A 22719-nucleotide genomic window follows, 5' to 3' on the forward strand; every position below is an offset into this window, starting at 1 on the left:
CTAGATTCCACTTGGGAAAGAGCCCCCCACCCGGGACTGGGCTGAGCACCCCAATACGTGTTCTCTCAGTACCCAGAGTCACCTCCCAACTGTGCGAGTTGCGCTACCTCCCCCTCAAAATCAATTTTCTTTCTCTCTCTCTCTCTTGCTTAAACCATTTTAATTTGGTGTGTGTCCCCTACCAAGCAAGAGTTGTCCTAGGATTTCCAAAAGTACTGTGAATTAGGTGAATTTTTATTTGGCTTATATTTCAGCTGAGGAAATGAGGCTCAGAGCAGTTGAGTGACCCCTTCAAGGTCCCACAGTGAAGTGCTGATAGAATCAAATTTTAAACCCAGATCTTCAGACTCCTACCTTGGGACTTTTCCACTTTACCTGTATTGTAAATTGCAGAAATATACACACTCTGATGGAATGAACTGGTGACTCTATGACTATTATTCAGGTGTGCTTTATACTCTACATTGCCTCAGAAACTCCCTCTGGTTCATCCTGTTGACTGGCTCTTAGCCAGACCATAATACCCTAATGAGGTATGAAGCTTTCACCTGCAAGTAACAGGAAAATCTGACTTAAAAGAGCTTAAACAAATTAAGGAGATATATGAGCCCATGCAAAGAAAAGTTTGCGTCAAGACATGAGCTAGAACTGTAGGCTTCCCATTTTTTCTCTCCGCCAAACTCCACTTGTGATGTTTATCTTCAGGAGCCTTGCCTCATGGTTACAGGGTGGTTGCTGCAGTTCCAGGCCTTGCGTCTACACACAAAAACAGTCAAATGTGAGGAGAATGAGGATCCCTGTCTTGTATCTCTTTAAGACAGGAGACAAAAACTCCATCAAGTCCTCCTCTGTAAGTCTGTGCAGTAAGGGATTAAACTTGCCCAGGTGTTTGTCCTTTGGGTTCAGCTCCTGGGAGGTAACCTTTAGAGGCCCTTGGAATGTCCTACCAGATAAGAATGGCTTTATTTACCTGATGTCCTTGGGCTATGCCAGAGAGTCTAAGGTAACCATGTGATTTATGGTGGGAGGCCTTGGACCTTGCTGTGTGGCTCAACCTCTGGAGGGGCTGCAGACTAAGATCAGCCATGGGGCTGGTCAATCATGTCTACATGAATGAACCCCCAGTAAAATCTCTTGGATACCAAGATTCAGGGGAGCAGCCTTGGGTGGCAACACTCCATGCATCTCCTCACACGTGATTGCTGGGAGAAGTGAGCACCACGTGCATGACTCCACTGGAGGAGGACAGCTGGAAGCTCCATGCTCGGTATCTCTTGAACCTCTTCCCTTGGCTGATTTTTTTTTAAAAAAGATTTTATTTATTTACTTGACAGAGAGAGATAGCGAGAGAGGGAACACAAGCAGGGGGAGTGGGAGAGGGAGAAGCAGGCTTCCCGCTGAGCAGGGAGCCCGATGCGGGGCTCCATCCCAGGACCCTGGGACCATAACCTGAGCCGAAGGCAGGCGCTTAACGACTGAGCCACCCAGGCACCCCCTTGGCTGATTTCAATCTGTGTTCTTTCACTGTAATAAACCATAAAATGATCAGTAAAGTTATAGTGAATTATTGAAACTGAGGGTGGTCTTCGAGACCACCATGCTTGTCGTTGGTGTCGGAAGTGAGGAGGGTCTCTTTGGTCTTATTGACCAGAGCTGTGTCATATGTTTGCTTCTCTGTCAACCACAGGCAAGTGCAACTGCCTTGGGCAGCTTGAATTGAAAAAGATTTAACCCCTAGGCTGGTGAAGAGCCTCCCCTGCAAAACATGGCCTTTGATTCTTGAGACTTCTCCAAGGAACCAGGAAGGGGACTAGATAGCTGTTGGGAAGCAGCTGACAGTGTCTACAACAAATTGTTTTTTTGTTGTTGTTTGTTTGTTTTTACCACTTTTTTCCTCCTGGATGCTTCTCAGTCAGGGTCTAGAGCTACTTAGCTACATTGCTGTGTCGTGAGGTCATATCAGTGGGGAGAGGGATTTTGTCATAGGAGCAGTAGGATGCCACTGAAGGGTTTTGAGTACAAGATGACTTGCTCATTTCGAAAAGGTCATTTGGGTAAGAGTAGAGTGTTCCAAACTGCCCTGAGTAGTCTCACCCAGCCTACCACTGGAGAACTACATTGGATGCATCCTTGCTTCAGCCAAAGAAGCATTCCTTTGATCTGTTGTATGTCTTGAATTCCATGTCGTATTTTGTTTGAGTGGAACACTTCACGGTCCTTAGAAAAGAAAATTAGAAATCCATTAATCTAGATGAGGGTGGAAAAACTATGGCCCGTGGACCGAATCTGGGAAGTTGCCTGTTTTTATAAGTAAAGTTATATTGGAACACAGCCATATCCATTCATGGACATATTGCATACGTTTGCTTCTGTTGTAAATGGCAAAGCCTAAAATATTTACCATCTGCTCCTTTCCAGAAAGCATTTGTGGACTTCTGGTCTAGATCAGGGTTTCTTAACTTGGTCACTTGACATTTTGGATCAGATCATTCTTTTTGTGGGATTCTGATTTGTATGTTGTAGGGTGTTGAGCAGCATCCCTGGCCTCCACCCACTAGACGCCAGAAGCACTGCCCACAGTTGCCAAGCAGCACCTCCCATTCCAAACCCTGATCTAGATGATACTATGTTCTTTTCAGATCTGATGTTCTAGTCATTTATGGATGTCTCACTTTAAAGAAAGTGAGATACTCACTTTAAAGAAAGTGGTCAATAGATTGTGACGGCCATTTTTATAGAATTTATTCATGAATTTTTAGGGAGAACCTTACTCTGTGCCATGGTGACTTTATTCTGGGTAGATCTTTTGGGTTATTCAAACAACTCCAAATGGATCATTTCATCAATATATCTTAAAAATAACTCTTCTGCAGAGCGTGCTTTTGGCCTCATTTAAGGTGACAGATGGTGGCGTGGGGCATGGGAAGGAGGAGGAGGCTTGGTGTTAAGGTTCTAACTTAGCCACTCTCACAGAGAGGCATTGATTGGACAGGTTGGTTAAATTTCTCTGAACTTCAGTTTTCTCATCTCTGAATACCTTAGTGAGTGGTTGTGAGAATCATAAGAGATGATGTCATGGAAACAATGACAGTTGGAAACACAACATGGAGATTATTGTATATGTATCTCCAAAGCATATGGCAACACAGAGCCAAAACATAATCCTGGTACACATTGGATTTCTTGCAAGAATAGAAGAGATACTTCTCCAAACCACTAAAGTTTTGAGAAAGTTTATAAAACAATGATTACATTTTCTCAAGTCTCTTTGGCTGATAAAGAAATATCACTAGGTAACTAATACCTACAGGAGTATGGAGTGAAAGCAAGTTGAAAGTAGGCTACATTTTATGACTTGGTGATTATAAACTCTCAGGAGCTGGAATATCACTGGAGGGTTAGACAAGAAAATGGTGCTTGATTATAATATTTCCAAGACCCTAGTGTCAGGACCATAATTAAAAAAAAAAAAAATCAAGTGTGGGGCTCTAATGCTTTTCATTTTCACAGTTCTCCTGCTTTTGTGAATTCTAAGAATTCAGAGATCCTCTGTACCTGTGTCAAGTATTGAAATCATTGTCTCAAAATCTATTTCATTGTACTAATAGCTATAGAGTTGTCTACAGTTTAGACATTTCCCAGCGGCCGAAGATTGCACAATGGTGTAATCAGGGAGGCATGTAAGCTAATTATCTGTCGTTGAATTTTGAGTCAGGTTCAGCTTTTCTAATAAGAGATTTTATAATTAGGTTTTGTGCCACTATGTGGGTGGAACTTTTTCTCGTATATATATGTACCAGCATGCGGATGTGGAAACGCTTAAGATGTGACATGTGGAAAGTTATCCAGGGAAAATGAACAGTCTGACAGACTCCATTCAAATGTCGAAACTAATGAGAACCTTTCCAATCAGCATATGGATCCTGGGCTGGTAGTCAAAAAATCTGGGTTGCATCCTGCTCTTTGCCAATTCTCTGCTCTGTGTCCTTGAGAGAGTAACCCCACTCTGGGCCTCAACTTTCCCATCTGTAAAATGAGTACTTTAGATAGAATGAAGCTTTTGCTGTTGAGGTTCCTACTTCTCCTCTCCATCAGCCTTTCCTTGTCCTCTGAACTCCAGCCCCACTTTTAGGCCAACTTAACATATTCACCTCCAAACACTTTCTCTTTTATCTCCCTCATTTCAATCCGTTCCTTCCTGCTGACTTGACTATTATAGGATAATTTTCCAAAAGAGGCAAAATCATGACTCCCTTAGTGATACAAAATAAACTTGTGTATATTCACTGGGTTGAGTAGTGTCCCCTCAAGTTCATGGGTACCCAGAATCAGTGAATATGATCTTATTTGAGGGTAGGGTCTTTGCAGATGTAACTAAATTGAGACGAGGTCCTGCTGGATTAGGGTGAGCCTTAAATCCAATGCCTGGTGCCCTATGAGAAGAAGGAAATTTGGAGACAAATAGACAGGGAGAATGCCATGTGCAGATGGCAGCAGAGAGCTAGAGTGATGTATCTACAAACCAAGGATTGCCAGCAAGCATAAGAAACTAGGGAGAAGCAAAGAAGGATTCTGCCCCAGAGCTTCAGAGGGAGCATGACCCTGCATACACCTTGATTTCAGACTTCTATCCTCCAGAATTCTGAGAGAATAAGTTTCTGTGGTTTTCAGCCACTATTTTTCAAGTAATTTATTATGGCAGCTGGAAGCTAATACATGGGAAGAGGGTAGTGGAAAGTAATTCAATTTGATTTGACAAACTTTTGCTGAGGGCCTGCTGTGTGGCTTCCAGCCTTGTGCCGGATGTGGGGGACTTGGAAACTGCTGACCAGGAGCTCCAGTCACCATTGATAACACATGTTAGTGGCCACACAATAGGGGCTGATTTGCCTTCCTTTTTTGGTCTTCCAAATGGATCCTTCTTTTCCATTACAATGTTTGGATTTTGTCACTGGATTGGATCCTTCTTGTGGACCACTGCAAACCCTGTCAGCCCCATCTCTTACTCCAAATGCTGCTGTGGTAACCAGTTGAGAACAGATGTCAACGGTCTTCATCTGGCCAGCCTTCATCCTGGACTGTCAGGATGTACCACTAGCTTCTTGCCTCAGGGCTTCTCTGATGATGTGGTGGTAACTCAGGTGGCCTGCAGGACCTTATGGCATTCACCTGTGGCCCAGGAGAGAGAGAGAGAGAGTGAGAGTGAGAGACTGTGTGTGTGTGATCGAGTGCACGTGTGTGGTTAATGCCCATGGGACTACCCATGAACAGTGCATTCCGTTAACATCTGCAGACTGAGCACCCTCAACAGGACATCCTTGCATTGCTTTCCCTTTCCTCCTTTCCTCTTCCCTGGACCCTCACTCCAGCTCCCTACAACCACTACCCAAATAAGCCACCTGCCCACTGGCCCTTGTCACTGGTAGTGCTCTCAGGAGACTCAGGCTGAGACAGCATTCCCCTCACCCCGCAGTGCCTTCCTCTGTCAGCTCCTCCTTCCATGCAACCTCAGGCTCCAGTCATCTTGTGCAAGTCCTTCTCCTCTTTGCTCTGGGGCTGTTCACCCTCTGCACCATTTTGATCACAATGGGATGAAAATGTGAACAGAAGGGGAGTGGAGCCTGTTGAAGGGTTCTCCCAGGTGTTGCTGTCACATGAACGTGTTCTTACTTGCTGGGGGTTGCTCTGGACAGTAGAATGAGTCTTTGTTGTCTGCAGCTCAGGTCCCCCAGGTGCCTCTGGGGGCCTGTGGCAGGAAGGCAGGGGGGCCATTCCTACATCTTTATTGTTTCTTTCATGCAGGAACTTAGAGCCCTAATGGCTCCAAGTGTGGTCTTGTATTAGTTTCCTATTGCAGCTGCAACAGAGGGCCACAAACTAATGGCTTGAAACAATACAAATCTGTTGTCTTATAGTGTCGTAGGTCAGAAGTCCTAAAATCAAGGTGTGGCCAGGGCTATACTCCTCTTGGAGGTTGTAGAAGAGTATCTGTTTCCTTGTGTTTTCCAGCTTCTGGAGGCCACTTACAGTCCTTGGCTCATGGCCCCTTCTTCCTTCACCTCCAATTCCTTTTCTTTCTTTCTTTCTTTTTTTATTTATTTGTCAGAGAGAGAGAGAGAGAGCATGCACAAGCATGGGGAGGGGCAGAGGGAGAAGCAGGCTCCCCGCTGAGCAAGGAGCCCGATGCGGGACTTGATCCCAGGATCCCGGGATCATGATTTGAGCCAAAGGCAGACGCCTAACCGACTGAGCCACCCAGGTGCCCATCTCCACTTCCAATTCCATTATCACATCTCCTCTGACTGATCTCCTGCCTTGTTCTTAAAAGGACCACTCTGGTTACACTGTGCTCAGCAGGTCATCCAGGAGAATCTCCCTATCAGTATATCCTTAATTTAATCATATCTGCAAATTCCCTTTTGCCAGGTGTTGCCTTTATCATATTCACAGGTTCTAGGGATTAGGGCATGGAAATCTTTGGAGGGGGGTTATTCTGCCTACCTCAGGGTTTTTTTTTTTTTTTAATCTTATTTGTGACCTTGGTGAAAATACCCTATCTATCTATCTATCTATCTATCTATCTATCTATCTATCTATCATCTCTCTCCCTCTATCCATCCATCCATATCATCTATCATCTATCTATCCATCTATCATCTATCTGCCTATCTATCTATCATCTAACTATCCATCCATCCATCCATCCATCCATCCATATATATGATCTATCATACTTACCTATTTTACTCACCATGATTCTTAAGTAATGAGGACTTTTATACCTGGCATAATTATCAAACAAAATGAAACTGTGAACAAAGAACCTTCAAACAATGAAATCACTACAAAGGAACAAGATAATTTTAGAAATGACACATGGACTCTGAAGCACCTTGTTCAAAAGTAATGTTCTTTTCAGGAGCAAATATTATTAAGTGGAAGTCTCAGCTTATCTCAAGACTTCACTAAATCACTGCTCATCAAACTTCCAAAATGAAGTTCCTGCTCAAGAATACCAAACTCTTGCTCAGCTGTTAATTGATACAGTTAGGTTGAGATCTTAATATTCGGCCCATTTCTTCTCTTCCAGTCCTTGTGGGTAGACAGTTTCCTTGTTTGGGTTTCCCCAAAAGCACAAAGTAACAGTTCCAACCACCAGTGACTTAAACAAGAGGAGATTTAGTATTTCTTACCAGAGAACACTTGTAATAACAGAGGACTGTGCATGTCTGCTACAGTTTGAGTAAATCTCTGCACACTATCAGATTCTCATCTTAAGGTTCCTTTTTTTCCTGTTGGAGTTGTCCTGATTATATACCAGATAATGACCTCAGAAGCCTGTGTTCTGTTGGCTCTGTGATGGAGAGACCTGAGAGTTTCTTCCAATGCTTCTGTGTCATGGTTTCTAGAGAAGGTGTACGTTTTCTATTCGAAATGGCCTCTGGCCCTCTGGCCATGTATTTGTTGATTCGCCCGAGTATGTAATGTAATTAACCCTTCAGTTGATAACCAGAAGGGAGTGTGTGGTGAAGACAGACAGGACTACACTTCTCCAAGCCAGGAAAGGTAGAGTTGACACCTTCAATGGTAACTTTCATTGTGTCCCATGTTGGTGAGGGAGGCGGGGAGTTAAGACTATAACGAGGGGCTAGAGAGTTCAGGAGGGAATTTATTCTTGTTCTCTGGCACTTGCTGAGACAGCATCTTTATGGGCTCAGTATGTTTCCCTCCTACTAAGGCCAGTTTATGGGAGGAAGGATTACTGGGGATGCATCATCCTGAACTTAGTAGAGCAGGTGCTAAGGGTTTGTGTCTTTGTATGGACATGCCAATTAAACACTTGAAAAAGGCGATGATTTTGGACAGAAGTTTTGACCTCAGAGCAGTTGCCCTTGGCAACTACAAGCTCCTTCACCCTGGGTGGTCCTTCACTTGTTCTGCCCTTCTTTGTGTCTAATCCTCTCCACCCTGGTTACTCTACAAATAATGGACTTCCCTCCTTTAGACTTCTTCCACCTCCACTCTAGATGGACCTACTTTTTCATGTTATCCCTTTGATCAGAAACATTAAATAGCTTCCCATTTCATAGCTTCTTATCGAATAGGGCCCAGCCTTCTTGATCAGATCTAAGGTTACATCCTTGTCTTATCTCCTACTCTTGCCCAGAAAGTTCCAGCTATAGAAGATACCTTGTCTTTTCCTATGTCCATGACTTTGCTCAACACTTATCTTCACTTAGAACTTGCTCTTCCATCGTTGCCTACCAATTTCTATCTATTCTGCAATGGACAGTTCAAGTGCTTTCTGCTTCCAACAGTGTCCTGGGATTTTCTCAACCAGAGGAAACCTTGTTCTCCTTCAAGTTTTTCTCCTTAGATAGTGTTTCTGTAAACTTTTTTCCTTAGGTATTGTTTCTGAGAAATGTCGGGTTCCTAACTATGATTTTTTTTAAGTTGTTAGTTCATATGTCATAATTCCCTTAGAAGATTGACTTACTATAAATAACTTTAATATAGAATCACATAGAATGATTCAGTTAGCTAGAATGATGTATTTTTTAAGAAACAAACAAACAAAACCTCCCAAACTGTAGCAGTTTCTAAGCATTATTTAGTTAGTTTTGTAGAACTTATTTAGACCAGGAGCTCTTGCTCCCCAAAAGATTAACAAGACAAAATCCAGAGAATTTTGCATAATATTCCAGAATATTCTTGACCCTCTGAAGCCCATCCATGAACTACCAACCTCATTAGCCCAAGATTAAGAACTTGTGTTTCAGTAGATTCTCTAGCATCTTATGTGAGCTGAAACAGAAGGGCACTCTATTTGGCATTGTCAATAGACAATCTCCAACAGGATTAGTATAAACTTGATTCAATAAATGTACTATTTATGGATTTACTTCAAAAGGAGAAGGGACTATCTGTGGGTCTCAGAGAGGTCAGGACATTATAAATACTATTCTGCTCAGTTGTAAGTGAAAGACACATTTTGGCTCTGTATTGATCAGAAATGCTGAAATCCAAGTCGCTTAGGGCTTAAACTACCCCCTTTTTTATGGCATAAAAGTAACTTCCCCAGATCAGTAGTGAACCATTTACTGCCTCAGATTCAATGCGCTGATAAAATAATAAGACCCTCTGGCCTCAATCTGGCTATTTCTTATTAAGCAAGAGTGAAGCTCTAGCTATTCAGTATCAAATCAACTGCTTGGGGGTTTCTTTGCAGTTGTTTTATAAAGCAGTTAAAAGAGCTGTGGGCCAAGTAATTAATTAATTGACAAAACTAATTGACCTAATTTTGTCATTATTATGCTAGAGGAAGTGGTCCACATGCCAAGAGTAGAGTATTGGATGGCAACTCTTCTCAGAGTGTTGGTGTCACTGTGTGTGAGCATAAAATGGAACTCATGCTCTCTCTCTCTCTTTCTCTCTCTCCCTCCCTCTCTGTCTGTCTGTCTCTCAACTCTAGGTTCTCTCTCGGAGAGCTACGTCACCATTTTTCTGTCTCTCTACTTTGTTTTGTTGACTCCTACTGTGTACTTTTCCTTGTCATTCCCGTCACTGACAACGCTAACTATTGCCTCACACCCAGACAGCTGCAGTGCTTTCCATTTAAGCTGTCGCCTTCTATTCTCTCCTCCATACAAACAAATTTCTTTAAAAAAGTATTACTTTTTATTTACAAAAATAATGTGGGACTCTTCTCCTTATTGAAAGACGTGGAGGATGTGGGTGAGATCTCTTTGACCACCTTCTTATCCCCTCAATTGTGTTCCTCTTTCCAGAATCTTTGCGTGTATCAATTTGATATGTGAGCCTCTAAACATCATTCTTTGTATTTGCAAACATATGGGCCGATAGAAAGTATGTAGAAACATGTGCTTGTGTTGGTAGTATTGTAATTCATTATTGCTGGGCAACATGCGTTTGTTCACTCAACAATATGACTTATAGATTTTCCTGAAGTCTTGCATACAGATTGACTTCATTCTTTTTAACTGTTGTGTAGTATTCCCTGGTTAAAATATACCAAAGCTTATGAGGCCATTTTCCTGTTGATATTTGCATGTTTTTGTTATGAAAAGCAGTACTAAATTTATTTCTTCATTTTCTAAAACACCCTTTGAAGAGCACCGTCTATAAAACTATCAGGTGCGCACACTGTCAAATTCAAATGGCATTTGAGGAGTCTTGTCCTCATCCTGTTTTATGCTGATACTTCTCACTGCTCCTTTACCACATGCCCACCACCCAACTGGTGTTCCCATCCCTTAAACACTCCTTGTGCTTTGGCTCATTTAGAATGAACCTCAATGTCTCTATCATGGTCATGATCATCACCATCACTTAGCCATATATAGTGCTTATTATATTCTGGTAGTTTACTAATACTTTATGTATTTGTAATATTTCCAACCACTCTATGATGTAGGTACTGGAATTGTCCCCCTTTTACAGCTAAAACAACTAAGACCCAGCAAGATTCAATAATTTGCCTGAAATCCCCTGGCTGTAAGTGGTGTGGCCAGGATTCAAATCCAGGCAGCCTGGCTCCAGAATCCATGCTCTTAATCCCTCATCTGTCCATTTTCTCTGTGACAAATTGTATGCCACTGCCTCCTTCAAACCCTCCTTGTCCACCACCCCAGACTTATTTGCCTGTTTAACAAATGTTTTTGAGCTCCCGACTATGTACATGTTCTATGCCAAATTCTGGGGATGTATTACACAAACAAAATGGTACAGACTATGACCTGAGCTTGTCAGACTAATAATCACCACCTTTGTTTGCAGCACTACCCACATCACTCAAAAGGACTTGTTGCATGCTGCTATTTAGCTTCTGTGGATGTGTTTTGGATCCTCTATGCTCCTTTAGGGGAGCACTCGTGTTTTTGCTATTGGGCATCTCTTCACACTCAGCTCATCCTAGTTGCTCAGTTAGCATTTAATGGTGACAATGCTATAATAGACCTGGTCCCTACTGATCAAGACTTACCTACAAGAGCATTTGAGATTCAGTGCCGGGTAAACCCAGGGAATTGCTAATAAGTCTAACTCCCACCTCTCTGTCCAGAGAACCACTTGACATACTGCCAAAACCCATTTGGTGAGGACTTTGATGTCCCTGCTGAGGAAGAAGGACTTCAGTACCTCAAGATCATCTGAAGGACCTCATCTGAGGCCTTGGGTCCTTTCAGTGCAGATGAATGAATCCTGGGGGCTGCACTGGTGTGCCTTCCTGGCTCTTGGACCCTGAGCATCGCACACTAAGACAGAGAAAGATTATAAAAGTTCCTGTTCGTCAGAGTGGTCATATCTGTCCACTTGCCCTTCTGTAAGACTGTTGAACTCACGCCTCCAGCCGGTAGACACAGCAACAGCAACAAACACAACTAAAAAAGGGGGCAAGAATGGAGTTAGAGGTGCAGAGCTATCTGTTCCAGGACATTAATGCCAGCAAAAGGCAAGAAAAAAAAGACACTGGACCAGCTTTGCTAAAATCATGTCTTGTTTACACGCCAGACAGTACCTCTTGGAAGGGATTCTTTGCTTATTGATTCTCTTCCAACACTGGGAATTAAACTCAGTCCATTTACGTGTTCTGAGCTTTTTCAGCAAAATATCCTTCCTTTTGTGGGTTTGTCCTCCATTCTTGCTCAGAAAAGGAGAAAGTCTTCTCTCATCCCAACACTTTGTGTTAGTTCAGTGCTCTGTGGGGATAAGCACAGCCTTGGAAGGACGATTCATTGTCTCTGCCTCACAGATGAAGGAAAGCTGATGGCTTGAGTTAGTGACAGAGTGAATGTTAGATTATGTGTCTCCAAATCCTTGTCCAATCACCAGGGCTATACCATGATGCTTTCCTTCTTTGTACCAGGTGTATCTTATAACATGAATCCGAACATTAGCCTCAGAGATCTGCATACAATTCAAAATCATATCTCACTCCTTCTATGTAGGCTGAGCTCTATAATACCAGCCAGCTCTTTGTTCCCCCAAACATCCCTCAGCCCTTTTATGCTGCCTTGCTTCTGTGCATGTGGTTCCATCTTCCTTTCCTAGTTAGCCCCTTTTGTGTGATGAGACCCAGACTCAGTTCAAACGTCACTTACTCTGGGAAGCCCTCCATGCTGTCATTTGTGGCTCCAGCTTCTTGAGATAACACTTTCCTTTAACATTTAGTTCAAATATATAGAATTTCAATCCAGGAGAAGGCAGGAAGACTAGTATGTTTGTCCTGTATCTCCAGGTGTTCTTAGCAGAACCTGGAGTTGGGGGCTTACCATCCCTGGTCATCTCTTGCTCTGAGTCTCTGACTATTAAATTTCTCACCTCCTGCAACTGCTCTCTTCTCTCCATTGCCCCCCCACCCTGAGCCCAACCCACACTGACACAGTCTTTAAAGATCTCCAAAGTGCCACTGATACAGGTTGTCCTATCTAGCAGATATTTATTTAATGGAAGAGGTTTTGCTCATAGCGGGAGATTACATCATGGGACAGAATGGACAATAACTTGAGATGAAATATTAGATGTCACGATCCCAAGAATTCATCAAAGCTTTCCTGGCACCGGGCATGTCTCACTGGCTATATCTTAGCTGAGTATTTCACTTTCTACCACTTCCTCCCCTGGCCTCCCTGAATACCCCCAACCCTATTCCTTTGCTGGCCTTAAACACTTAACATTCTTGTGACTTTTTTCCAATGCAGAGCATTCGAGCTCTTCTCTCCCCCCTTCCCCAAACTAATCCTACTTTAAAAACACAAAAATTTTTTTAAGATGGCCCCATTGAATGAAGGACCCTCTTCCTTCAGCATTATAACTCATCTATGGATTTGTGGACATTGGTTTTTGTTTGTTTGTTTGTTTGTTTGTTTTTTGTAGCGTCTCCAGTGAGTGAGAAGATGCAGTTGGTGCAAGGGAAGCAGTCAAGGGCACTGATTTCTATTTTCCCATATTTTTTTTTATGGTTTGCATTTTAGTTTTACGGTGAGCATGTATTGGTTTGCTGTTGTATTTGTAATAAAATTGTTAATGCAGAAAAGTTTAAAATGTGCTTTGAAACCAAATTATAGCTTTTTTTTTTTTTCATTTCTTTGGATAATATTCCATTTTCGTACAGGAGTTTCTTTCACAGGGTCCCTGTCAACAGAAGAGGAGCAACATAAAGATTTGTTTTCCTCTTGTCCAGAGCAAAGCAAGTCCTTTATTTATGTCATTCTTCCCAGATACTACATGAGAAGTCATTGACTATATCTTAATCACCTTTGTGCTGCCATGGAAAATTATCCATTGTCTAGAGCATGTTTCTCCGGATTATCCAATGCTAACCTTGCATTGTCTACTCTGTAAAGTGTAGATAATTGATAGCAAGGCAAAATAATTCGTGCCTGCAGACATGCAAAAATTCAGTACGATGGAGGCTCACATCCATCAGTACACTGGAGGCTCCCAAACTGTGCAAGAGGCCAGTTTTGCTTCCATTTCACATATTTATTTCAATATTTCTGACCTATCTGTGTGTCTAATCTCTCCATTTTCTTTTGAACTGATAGAAACATACTACCAGTTCACTCATTAGTGACTTAAATAAGCGAACACATTTTCACTTTACATCTGTATGAGATGTAAATGTGGGGTAAAATGTGATGATTTTACCTTTTCTGAATTTGAACATGATCCCTCATCAGTTTCTCTACTGTCTGGGCCAAGGACTGATGGTTGGCCCACAATAAATGCTTGTTGAATGAATGCATGAATGAATAAACAGGGATGTATATCCCCGCTGCTATCGATATAACATCAGTTCAAGTATGTGCATTATTATTAGGTTTGAATTTGCCTGTTACTTCTTAGCTAACGGCCATGTTGGTGATAATTTGGGTTTTCCCCAAGCCATATTCATTCCATTTTATTCTAATTAGAAATATATTTTTATTTTATTTTTTTAGAAAAATATTTTTTAGAAAACTTGGGAAAGATAGAAAATATAAAGAATAAATTGTAACCACCCCACAGTCTTTCTTCCCCAAGTAATTTCTATTAATTCTATTCATTCCTTCTAGTCTTTTCTCTGTATCTGTTTATTGAACCAGAATTTACTACCTACCCTCTGTGTGCCAGGCACTGTAGCCGTGACGGCAAAGGAGGTACACAAGGCAGCATTCTCTTGGAGCTGACATGTTAAGTGGGTGGGAGGGGAGAAAAAATAGACAAACAAATGAATAAGAAAATCTCAATCAATAAAGAGCCCATGTATGCTTCTCAATGCATATTTTCTATCAGTTTGTGTGAGTGGCAAGATTAATTTCAAGTCAGGTACCCTTCGTTAACAGCCCATGTTCAGACACATCGGTATGGAATTTGGTGTTGAATTGGCATCTGACTCTCCCCTCTGAGCCACCTCTCCCTTCCACCCCCAGAACATGCTACAGTCAGGTGTATGGCATCGAAGGCGGTCACCTCGCAAAGGTCGGTGCTTCTGCTCTTCCTCACGGCCTCTTGGACTCAGAGTCAGGCTTTCGCTATAAACATCCTCCCCCTGGGAACACAGAGTAATTTTTTTTCTGTAGAGTTGCGAACAAGAAGGATCTGCCCAAAGTGCTGGGAGCTCGAATTTCCCTTTGATTTGTCCTTGGGTGGGGGGCCAGGGGCTGCTGCCTCGTGGAAAGAAAGAGGGTGTGATAGTCGCAGTGGACAGAGGAGGCAGCCATGTTTGACCTTCTGTTCTTGGAAAGGAGGGGCTCCTGCAGGGGCGTCATGGACATTTGGGGAGATATCACAGTTTGCGGGCATCCAGACTTTGTAGTTTTTTTTAAATTTTATTTTATTATGTTATGTTAATCACCATAAATTACATCATTAGTTTTTGATGTAGTGTTCCATGGTTCATTGTTTGCGTATAACATCCAGTGCTCCATGCAGAACGTGTCCTCTTTAATACCCATCACCAGGCTAACCAATCCTCCCACCCCCCTCCCCTCTAGAGAACCCTCAGTTTATTTCTCAGAGTCCATAGTCTCTCATGGTTCGTCTCCCCCTCCGATTCCCCCCCTTCATTTTTCCCTTCCTACTATCTTCTTTTTTTTTTTTTAACATATAATATATTATTTGTTTCAGAGATACAGGTCTGTGATTCATCAGTCTTACACAATTCACAGCACTCACCATAGCACATACCCTCCCCAATGTCTATCCACCCAGCCACCCCATCCCTCCCACCCCCCACCACTCCAGCAACCCTCAGTTTGTTTCCTGAGATTAAGAATTCCAGCAATTGCACTACTGGGTATTTACCCCAGAGATACAAATGTAGTGATCCGAAGGGGTGTGTGCACCCCAATGTTTATAGCAGCAATGTCCACAATAGCCAAACTATGGAAAGAGCCAAGATGTCCATCAACAGATGAATGGATAAAGAAGATGAGGTATATATATACAATGGAATATTATGCAGCCATGTATCATATGATTTCACTGTAGTTTCTTTTAAAATTAAAGGTTCTTTAAAGTTGAAAACTTGTATTAATATTTGAGGACCTTATCTGAGAGTACGTATCTTGAGATGAAAGAATGCGTGTGTGTGTGTGTGTGTGTGTGTGTGTGTGTGTGTGTGTGTAAATTTGAGGCTAGCTCCCACAGAGGAACTTTGCTTTAAGGTTGGGAAGTGAGACTATTTGAAGGGCTTACATCTAATTGATTCCAAGTCATACCTTAATATTGATTTATAATGACTATCCTACGGGGCAAATTCACGAGCTGCTTCTTTCTATGAACAGGGACATAAGACCCCTGGTATTGTGATATATTTTATTGGCCTTATCATATGGTTAGAGATAAGAGGGACGGCATCTGTTTAGCCTCACTGTCTGTGTCTCTCTGTCTCTGTCTCTCTCTGTCTCTTTCTCTCTGATTCTGATAGTTTAGAGTTTTTTGGCCTAGTTAGTGGCAAATAGAACAATGTTCTCAATGGAGGCATCAAAAAAACATGCAAGAGGGCTCTTCCATACACAGGTATTTGAGAGATAGGGCAGTCATTTTGGAGCACATCTTCACCTGCTCTTTCTCCATATACATGTGTCTCAGTTCCTCTCATCCAAATGTTGATTACTGATCTTTAATATATTTTAGACTTTTTACCCACCATATTGGATACTGGATTAAGGCGGCCAAGATCCCTTCCCTGCCCCCATCTCATTCAGTTGCTATGGGCCCAGGGCCCTGGAGTAATATGCGTTGAAAAAGAGACCAACTGGCTGGCAAAATCTTAGGAGCTATGATTGGACTGGGCGTGGGTGGCTTTCACAAATACTCTCTCCTTCTACCAGTTCTCTTCCCAACACATTTCCTTAACCTCCCAAGTGAACATCATCAGGAGACACTGGGTAAATTCCTTTGCAGCCTTCATTCCATGACCCAAGAGGTTCCTGCCCATTATCACATGGGGCAGAAGGAGAGGTTTCTAATTCAACCTTGTTTGGTGGTTGTATTTGTTCAAATAAACTCTTGCCTTGACATCCTGATCCCAGATGCCTTGATTCCATATACCTGAAAGGAGAAACACCTGTCTTTCATCTTTCCCACCTTGTTCTTTGAAGGCTAATGACAGTACCTCAGATCTGCAGGGAGGTTATTAAACAGATGAATCTTAACATGATGATCTGGGGAAGGAAGAGAAAGAAGATTATATACACACCATCTCTAACAACAGGAAAGGTGGGACATTTGAACTTTTCTGTTCAAATTAACTGACAATTTCATTTGATTGGTAGCCCTCTTATAAGACTAATATCCCCTCTGTGGGATTAAAAGTGTTTACTTTAACTAACTATAAACCCATTGTAGACGGGATTGTCTGTATGTCTTTGTCCAAGCCGCCATTGCTTCCCAATTAGATTATTGCAATAGGCTCTTGAATGGTTTCGCTATTTCTACACCTGCCCCTATAATATATTCTTCACACAACAGCCAGAGTGATTTTTTTAAAAAGCATAAATCACATTATATTACTCCCTTGCTTAGAACCATCCAGTGGCTTCTCGTGCCCCTTAGATGAAGTGGAAGCTCTTCACCATGGCTCACAGGGTCAGTCTCTGTCCATGACTATTTCTGTTTCCTCTTCTAGTCACTTAACTATGTTTTCAAAATCTAACATTACCACCCCAGGCCCTTTGCACCACCTGTTCTCTTCCTGAAAGACTCTTGTGTACTGGTTTCTTCCTGTCACGCAGATCTCAGATTAAACTTCATTTCCTTATACAGTATCAAATAGTTACTCTCTCCTTCTCTATTACTTTAGTGCATGTAAATTTATTTTAAAAAGCATTCATCTCTGTATGATCTTTTTTCTTTGTTTTTTTTCCCTTCTTTTGTTTCTTTGTCTTCTGTCCTTCCCTAGCCTATCCCCACCCACCCCCCTGCCCCAAATACATAAGCTCCTGGAGAACAGAGGTCTTACCTACCTTGTTCACTGCTATATCCTTGCTTAGCACCTATTAAATAGCTTGGCATGTAGTAAGTGGTTAATAAGTATTTATGAATTGAATAGATGAATTATATCTTATCCCCTCTGGTCTAGATCAGAGCCCAGATTTTCTTTGGGAAGTAAAGGATGTTTTTGCACTGACTACATTTGTAAACCATCACAAATGGATGTATGGGTGGGACCGCTGACTTCTAGAAACATTGGTTCCTGAGGTTACCAGCATTCAGCCCATCATGCCTGAGTGATGCCTACTCCTTCCCGGTCTGTTTCAAGCTATTGATCTCCAAGTGTGGCCCAGAGGCAGCTGTAATTAACTGCCTGAGCTTTGAAAAGGTTTTCCGACGGGAGCAACTGACCCACCATTTGTAAATAGTAGTTAGCTAGAAGAAAAGGTAAAATTGCATGTGTCATCCTGTTTTCTATCATATGCATTTTGAGGTTCAAAGGGATAATATTAAAACGAATATCCCCGCATTTTCATTTGTACTTGCCTTCGAATGAGGCAAAGAAAAAGCTTTTAAGTAAAGTAGAGCGGTGGGTACCTCTTTTTATATACTAAGGCCAGGAGTGTTTGAGGAGCAAAATAACCATGCCAGTGAGAACCATTTCTCACCTGTCAACTATGCCCAGTGAGACATTTTACAGAAACTAGTGCGATTACTCTCGTAATAATTTTTGAGTTCGATATTGCCAGACCTACTTTATAGACAAGGCTGAAACTGAAGCCCAGAGGTAAGTAACACAGTTAAGTGATTCATTAAAAAAAAAAAAAAGCATTCATTCATTCATTCATTTGAGAGAGAGATATTTATTAGGCATCTGTGTGCAGCAGGGGTTTTGCTAGTTGCTGTACTCTCAACAAGGAGCAAAACAGAGGCAGTCCTTCCCTGTCCTCTTGGAGCTTAGAGTTCCCAGTAAGGAGGACGAGCATTCAGCAAACAGCTGTGCAGATGAATATTGAATTCTTGCAGTAGAGCAAAGGCCGTGAAGGGAAAACACAGGGCACTGTGTGGACATAAGAGGGAACCTTCTTCCAATGAGGGGCCAGGACAGGAACACTTTCAGAGGAAGTGACGTTCAGCTTAGACCTGAACAATGAGGAGGAGCTGAGGAAGAAGGGCTCCAGTCATGGGGGATGGTAGATGTGATAAACCTAGGCTGGGACAGAGCTTGGCAAGGTCTGAGTTGGACAGACCCACATGGCTGGATGGTGGCAAGCCCAGGACAAAAGGCTGGTGGCCAGACTAGGACGGGTATATGGAAATTTGGATTTTATTCCATAAATAAGCAGAAGCCAAGAGAGGGGCTGTCTGAGACTGCTTCCCTAGAAAGGTAAAAAAGGATAGGGCCACAGACCTCTCAGAATGTTCCCTAACACATTTTCTTGGGGTCACCTTGGAGGGATATAATTAATACCCCTCCTTGCTGAGCACAGCGCCCTCCAACTCCCGAGTCTGCCAGAGTAATTCTGTCAATGGTACCATCAGACCGTCCTCAACAACTAAGGATGTTGACTCTTTCAAAGCTCAGATTACTCATATGATGGGATAATAATAATAATATCCAGCCACTAAAATAATGGAGAAAGGAATTTAAAAGACAAGCGAAAATGTGATTATACCTGATTACAATGTAGCATGTGTTGCATGATCCTATTTATTTTTTTATTTTTCATTTTTAAAGATTTTATTTATTTATTTGAAGAGAGAGAGGGACAGATATAACAAGAGAGAGCAGGAGTGGGGAGGAGAGGGAGAAGCAGGCTGCCAACTGAGCAGGGAGCCCGATGTGAGGTTCCAGGACCTGAGCCGAAGGCAGACACTTAACCTCGACTGAGCCATCCAGGTGCCCCAACATGATCCTATTTTTTTTTTTTTAATTTATTTATTTGACAGAGAGAGAGATAGTGAGAGAGGGAACACAAGCTGGGGGAGTGGGAGAGGGAGAAGCAGGCTTCCCGCGGAGCGGGGAGCCCGATGAGGGCCTCGATCCCAGGACCCCGGGATCATGACCTGAGCCGAAGGCAGACGCTTAACGACTGAGCCACCCAGGCGCCCGATCCTATTTTTTAAAATGCTGTTAAAAAAAAAAAAATCCATGTGTTGGAAAAATGAAAATCCTGGTTGAATATTTATCAAAGTGCTGCATCTGGGTTGTATCCCAGGTATGTTTAACTCCCATCGTTAATTGTAAGAGTAGATATTGCCAGCCCTAATTTCTAGATGAGGGGAAACTAAAAGGCAGAGGCAACACACGGTCATTCATTCATTCATTCATTCAAGAAATATTTATTAGGTATTTACTCCGTAGCAGGGGGCTGTTCTAGCCACTGAATTTTCAATGATGAACCTAACAGATGACTTTCAAAAATGTACTCTGAATTTTTTCCGACATATTAAAAAGATACCAAAGAAAAAGTATAACCAATATCCAGGTACCCAATACTTAGCCAAAGAAATAAAACATTACCCATATGATTGATGGTCTCTTGTGTTACTCCTTTCCCATTATAATCCGCCCCTTGCCCTTAGGGATAAATACTGCTGTAATTTGGATGTTTATCATTCCCATGCATTTCTTGGATTACAGTTAATTTTTATCTCCTTTTTGCATGCTCACATTTTTGAAATTTTCTGCTGTGAACACATACCCTTTCCAAAAAAAAAAAAAAACCCAGTAAAATTTATTATTTTTAAAAACCCAAGGGAAAATCAGGCTTGAAAACAAAACAAAACATAAAGTCCCTTCTCGAGCCTGCAGTTGATGGCCTTCCTTCATCTTGGTGGGTCCTTTGACCCCTGCTGCCCCACCTTTCTCTCCCAGCCCCTCTCACGAGATCTAGAGAACCATTAGCCAGAAAAGACCTCCTTCTCAAGTTCTCTTGCCTCCTAAAAATATTTTAAGGACAGTGTTTGTTGATGCCTGGAGCTGGGATTGTCAGGCTCCTGATGGGAATATGTCTTTGATCTCTTGCTACTCCACAGACACCCATGTTCTTCTGGACAACATGGACCAAGGGCAAAGAAGGTCAAATGTCCAACCCCAGCTGCAGGGAGGAAAGTCATCCAAATGCATTTCCAATACAAAAGCTGCAATTAGAATGAGACTTTACCTTGCATTTTTTATGATGTGCATCTTAGTCAACGTCTCTGTTTGCAAAGACAAAGGGAATTAATATTTAATATGTGCCCAGTGGAAGGAGAGGGGGAAGAATCCATTCTTTGCCATGTTTTTGAGTCTTCAATTTTAAAAAGCAGCCTTTAATCTCTTGATGACGAGATACACATTGTCCCGTCCTGTTTCTCGTTGATGTTGGGTGAGAAGTGTTTTATCCTTGGACTCAGATGAACCTGGGCTTTCCCTCCAGCTCGGTCCCTAATGTACGATGTGACCCTGGGCTTCAGTTTCCTCTTCTGAGAAATGGAATCATAATGGCTACCTCACAGGGGTGCAGTGAGGAGTCAGTGAGATAACCAGGTGCACTAGATGAAAATGGCATGAGGAACCCTATGGACCCAGTGGGGGATAGGGATGTGGTGGCTCTCCATGTCAGAGAAAGAGTAAAAGGAATCTCTCTGAGTTGGATAGATCAGTGTAGAAAAGGAAAGGAGGAGTCTGAAATTTTAAAGCTTCTACTCGATTTTATTTTGTGCTTAGAGGCTGTAAGTCTCAGAATATTTGACACTTAATTTCTATAGAGATATTTTTGTGTTTATGAATCTGAAGATAGGTCTGAGGCTAAATTGCTCTGCAAAATATGGGAAGGCCTGAGGGTGAAGAACCAGAGGATATAGTTGTGTGGGGCATTGGGAGCTGTCAACAAGGCAGTATGGAAGCCAGCCAGAGAGAGCTGGGCTGAACTGGCACTTAGACCCCAGTCCACTGGACCCCCGGGGCATCTGTCTTTTTCCAGGACAGCCTTACAGCTGTACTCATTTTACACACACACACACACACACACACACACCCTGCCTTGCATGCTTTGTCCCATTGCTTGCAGTCCTCCTGAGAACAATTTGAATTTTGCGTGTTTTGTGCTTGCTGATCCCTCTGTCTGGGGTGGGCTCACTCCTCCCTCTTGGGTCTCCCTCTGTCAAAATGTCAATCATCCTCAAGCCCAACTCAATCCTCAGCTGCTGTTTAAAGCTCCCACTGGCTCCTGGGCTGAGTCTGTTCCTCCCTGGGCACCCCTGCAGGTGTGTACCTTGCCTACGCTCCTCTCACATGGACTCCCACCACTCAGTTTGACTTCTTTGTGTTTGAGTCCTTTCTTAAATAGCAGACTGTGTGCTTTCCAAGGGCGGGGGTGGGTCTCCTTCATTGTCGCATGGTGAGTGTCTAGCTTAGGGCGGGACACATGGTTTGTTGAATGACCACACCCATCATCCAACAACTATTCACAGAGCCTCTGCTCTGTGCCAGGCACTGTGCAGGCTATTCCCAATGCTGTGGTGAGCAGAGACAAAGTCCTTGTCCTCACAGAGCTTACCTTCTAGTGGCCAGGTGACAGACACACATTACACATGGGTTGGAATTATTTAGTATGTTAGAAGATAGTGATAGAAGAAAATTAAAGGTTGTGAGTGAGGGAGATTGAGAGAGCCAGGGGTATGGGCTGCAATGCCTAATAGGGTAATCAAAGAAAGCCTCACTAAGAAGACATCATTTTGAATAAAGACTTGAAGGAGGTGAGGGAGGGAGCCATGTGGGGATATGTGGAGAAGCCCTGAGGCAGGAGCAGGCCTGGTTAATCGGTATGGCTGGGACAGAGTGGACAGGATCCTGGGAAGAGACAGGAGCTGGAGGAAGGTTGCATTAAGTCCTTGTAGGTTATTGGATGGGTCTAGGCTTCTACCCTGAGTGAAATGGGGAGGTCCTGGGGACTTTTGAGGAGAGGCACTAAACGGTGTGACCCCTGTCCTCCCAGGATGGCTCAGGCTCCCATGTGGAGAATGGACCACCTGAAAAAATAATGAAGACTCAAAAACAGGGCAAAGGGAAGGGATAATGACTGAATGAACAAAATAAGCAAGAATTGCTTGACATAAATAAGCAAGAATTTAAAAATAGCCTTGACTAGAGACCACCCAGGAAGTCTTTTCTGATGGTTACGTTGGCTTCTGAGAAACATCCGGCTTTCTCTTGGCTTCAATCAAACAGCTGCACTCCCATCTCCCCCAAAGCAACAGGTACACACAATTCTATGTTCAAATCTAGGGGAGATG

At 42.7% G+C, this 22719-nt stretch overlaps 2 long non-coding RNA genes across 5 annotated transcripts in view; one reads left to right on the plus strand and one right to left on the minus strand.

Moving 5' to 3' along the window:
* LOC144382077 (uncharacterized) overlaps nucleotides 1–22719 on the plus strand; it is a 405648-nt gene that overhangs the window by 155277 nt on the left and 227652 nt on the right. The gene's annotated exons all lie outside the window — the stretch shown is intronic.
* The window catches only part of LOC144382290 (uncharacterized), a 43459-nt gene continuing 25448 nt past the window's right edge, over nucleotides 4709–22719 (minus strand). For 2 of the 4 annotated variants that reach the window (XR_013448897.1, XR_013448900.1), the window contains exons 4-7: nucleotides 16622–16670; nucleotides 14473–14551; nucleotides 14120–14185; nucleotides 12457–13152 (exon numbers count right to left, since the gene is read on the minus strand). This is a non-coding gene — a long non-coding RNA (uncharacterized LOC144382290). Of the gene's footprint in view, nucleotides 5170–12456; nucleotides 13153–14119; nucleotides 14186–14472; nucleotides 14552–16593; nucleotides 16671–22719 lie in introns of those variants that run through there. The other 2 variants (XR_013448899.1, XR_013448898.1) reach the window with 2 other exon arrangements.

Source organism: Halichoerus grypus, chromosome 6, assembly GCF_964656455.1.
Source record: "Halichoerus grypus chromosome 6, mHalGry1.hap1.1, whole genome shotgun sequence".
Lineage (NCBI taxonomy): Eukaryota > Metazoa > Chordata > Mammalia > Carnivora > Phocidae > Halichoerus > Halichoerus grypus.